General features: G+C 36.2%; 1 non-coding gene across 1 annotated transcript; it reads right to left on the reverse strand.

Moving 5' to 3' along the window:
- Window positions 1-1147: 1147 nt before the first annotated feature.
- Window positions 1148-1251, reverse strand: LOC122150772. The gene has a single exon (XR_006163845.1). It is a non-coding gene; the product is annotated as a U6 spliceosomal RNA (small nuclear RNA).
- Between the last annotated feature and the right edge of the window lie 2979 nt (window positions 1252-4230).

The following is a 4230-nucleotide window of genomic DNA, read 5'->3' on the forward strand; positions in this document are numbered from 1 at the left end:
TGAAGGTTCATTTCCACTTTCTCTTGGGATTCTTATTCCTGGAATCTAACCATTGTGCTATGAAGAAGCCTAACATCTACATAAAGAGGGTATATGTAGGTGTTATGGACAATAGCCTCTAATGAGGTCCCAGCCTCCACCCAGAAAGGACTACCTGTCATGTAAATGACCTAGCTTTCAGATAATTCCAACCTCCAGGCATTGAATTAGCCCCAGCTTTCACATCACCTGTCTCCTCATACAGAAGAGATATGCTGCTCCCTCTCAACCTTACACATATTGCAAATTTGTGAGTAATATAAATGATTGGTTTTCTTGTAAATCATTAAATGTGGGGTGGTTTGTTACTCAGTGATAGATAAATGGAAAAAAAAATACTTATTTTTTTATTACATTGATTGTGTTTTGGTTTATTTGTTTTTCAAATTGATCCTCAAGAGTTCATTACATATTCAGGTACCAAAGTTACCTGATATATATACTACATTTTTACCCCAGTCTGTGACTTTCTTTTTCATTTTCTTAATGATTAATTTTGTCAGACAGAAGTTTTTAATTTTGATGCTATCCAATTTATTTTTTTCTTGTGCTTTCTGTGTCATTCTGAATAAACCTTTGCCTATCTCAACTTCATGAAGTGATTTTATGTTTTCTTCAAGAAGCTTAATAGGTTTATCTTTGGGTCAATAATTAATTTAAAATAGTTTTGCATGTGGTGAGTTAAAGTTTGTTTGTTTTTGTTTTGTTCTTTAATACATTAGCCAGTTGTTTTAGTTCAATTTCTTGAAGATACTTTTCTTCCCCATTGAGTCACTTTGGCATTTTTGTCAAATAATTCTCTAGGCCCCTGCGCCACCACTGCCCATCCACTGGACAAAACCTGAAAGCCCATGCCCAGAGCCATGTTCTCTGCTTTACCTGCCTTTATCCTACCCGTGGTCCAGTGCTGCAAGAGACTGGGTTTGGGGTCTTTAAAACAATAAGGAGGGAATAAAAACCAAAAGGAGAGTTACTTTCCCTTTAAAAATGAATGAAACCTTATGAGACTACAGAGATAGTCTCATAAGTTGTTGGATGTTGCCCAAATAGATGTTAAGCAACACATACCTATATCGATATTATAAAATGAAATTCTTTTTTTTTTTTTTTTAATATGGAACGCTTCACGAATTTGCATGTCATCCTTGCGCAGGGGACATGCTAATCTCTGTATCATTCCAATTTTAGTATATGTGCTGCCAAAGCGAGCACTAAAATGAAATTCTTGACAACTTCAATAGTTTCTCTATTTATTATGATGTTGTTTCTCAGTCCTGTTGTCAGGATTTTTTATTTATTTATATTAATGTTTAATCCATTCAGGTGTATTACCTGATGTTGTTGTTGTTGTTGTTATGTGCCGTCGAGTCGGCCCCGACTCATAGCGACCCCTCCTTGGGTTTCCAAGGCAGTACCACTACGGAAATAGGATTGCCCAACCTTCCTTCCAAGGAGTGGCTGGTGGGTTTGAACCGCCAGCCGTCTGGTTAGCAGGCAAGTGTCTTAGCCACTATGCTACCAGAGCTCCCATTCAAGTCCCCTTCAGTTTCAGCAAGCAAGGTCATCATCTGCATGTTGCAGGTTGTTAATTAATTTTCCTCCAATCCTGATGCCACATTCTTTTTCATATAGCCCAGCTTCTTGGAGCAGTTAGTTGCTCAGCATATGAATTGAATAAGTATGGTGAAAGAATACAACACCAAGGCACACATTTTCTGATTTTAAACCATGCAGTATCCTATTGTTCTTTTTGAATAACTGTCTCCTTCTGTAGTTTCCATATGAGCACAGTTAAGTGTTCTGGAATTCTCATTGTTCACAATGTTATCCAAAATTTGTAATGATCCACAGAGTCAAATGCCTTTGTGTAGTAAATAAAACACAGGTATACACCTTTCTGGTATTCTTTGCTTGTAATCAAGATCCATCTGACATCAGCAATATCCCTTTCATGTACTTTTCTGAATTTTACTTGAATTACTGAAAGTTTCCAGTCGATGTACTGTTGCAACCATTTTTGAATCATCTTCAGCAAAATTTTACTTGCATGTAATATGAATGGTATTGTTCATTAATTTTTTTATTACATTGGGTCACTTTTCTTTAAAATGGGCACAAATATGTATCTCTTCCAGTCAGTTGGCCAGACTGCTGTCTTTCAAATTTAATGGCATAGATTAGTGAGCTTCCAACATTGCATCTGTATCTTAAAATATCTCAGTTGGTATTTTGTCAATTCCTGGAGGCTTGTTTTTTTATGAATAAGTTCAGTGAAGCTTAAACTCCTTCCTCCTATAACATAGGTTCTCAACAATATGCTGTTTCTTGAAATTGTTGAACACTGACCAATTCTGTTTAGTACTGTGACTCTGTGTATCCCTTCCATCTTCTTTGATGCTTCCTGCATCATTCAATATTTTGTCCATTGTTGCTGTTGTTAGGTGCCATTGAGTTGTTTTTGACTCATAACAACCCTATGTACAACAGAATAAAGCATTTCCCAGTCCTGTGCCATCTTCAAGATTGTCATCTACATATCACAGATTATTAATTTTGCAGGGAGACCTCTTCCTTTCAATAGTGCAATACAAAGAATGATTTTTTTCTTCAATTCTTTTGAATTGAGAAATGTTGATCCTGTTTCTCTCTTTTGGTTTTCTAATTCCAGCTCTTTTCACGTTGATGTCATCACATTACTTCAATCATTAGTGTTCAATGTGTCAAATCCATTATTGAGATGATCTCTAAATTCAGGTAGGATATGTTGGTTGTTGCTGTTATGTGCTGTCGAGTCGGACCCAACTCATAGTGACCCCTCCTTGGGTTGCCGAGGCAGTATCACTACAGAAATATATTGCCCAAACTTCCTTCTGAGGAGTGGCTGTGGGTTTGAACCGGCATCCTTCTGGATTAGCAGTCAAGTGCCTTAGGCACTACGCTACCAGAACTCCCTCTCCATACATTAGTAATAATAATTGCAAATGTTGGTAAAAATCGTCAATTTCTTCATCTTTGGCTTTAGTAGTTAGTGCATAAATTTGGATAATATTCATATTAACTTGCCTTCCTTATAAGTGTATGAATATTACATATGTATAACATTGTAATATCCTTATAAGTGTATGGAGGTTATGCATATGTAATATCCATACACTTCCTTATAAGTGTATGGATATTACATATGTATAACATTGTCAGAGTATCCTATCTCTGACAATGTTATACATCAGGATATATCTTGAAATGTTCTTTTTGACATGAATATGACACTGTTTCTCTTCAATTTTTCATTCCTGCCATAGTAGACATTATGATCGTCCAATTCAAAATGGCTAATAACAGTCCATTTCAAATTACTGACACCTGGGATATAAACATCCATTAATAACTGGAACATAGAATGCATGAAGTATGAATCTTGGAAAATTGGAATTTGTCAAATATGAAATGGAACTCATAAAGATTGATATGCTAAGCATTAGCAAGCTGAAATGGACTGGTTTTGGTCATTTTTAATCAGATGACCATACGATCTAATGTGCCAGGAATGACAAATTGAAGAGGAATTGTGTGGCAATCTTTGTCACAAAGAAAGTTTCAAAATCTGTCCTGATGTACAATGCAGTCAGTGATAGGATATTATCCATACACCTCCAAGGAAGACCAATAAATGCTACCATTACTCAAATCTATGCCAAAAATGAGGAAATTGAAGATTTCTACCAACTTCTGCAGTCTAAAATTGACTGAACATGCAATCAAGATGTATTGATTATCACTGGTGATGGGAATGTGAAAGTTGGAAACAAAGTAGAGTTACCAGTAATTGGAAAATAGGGTCTCAGTGACAGAAATAATGCTGGAGATCACATGAAAGAATTTTGCAAGATCAATGACTTATTCATTGCAAATACCTTTTTCAACAACATAAATGGCAGCTATACACATGGCCTTCTCCAGATGGAATACACAGGAATCAGATTAACTACATCTGTGGCAAGAGGCAATGGAGAACTTCAACATCTTCAGCCAAAACAAGGCCAGGAGCTGACGGTGGAACAGTCCATCAACTGCTCATATGCAAATTGAAGTTGAAGTTGAAGACAATTAAAACAAGTCCACTAGAGCCAAAATATGACCTTAATTATATCCCTCCTGAATTTAGAGACCATCTGCAGAATAGATTTGATG

Source organism: Orycteropus afer, unplaced genomic scaffold (assembly GCF_000298275.1).
Source record: "Orycteropus afer afer isolate SDZICR_OR568_19922 unplaced genomic scaffold, OryAfe1.0 scaffold00229, whole genome shotgun sequence".
Lineage (NCBI taxonomy): Eukaryota > Metazoa > Chordata > Mammalia > Tubulidentata > Orycteropodidae > Orycteropus > Orycteropus afer.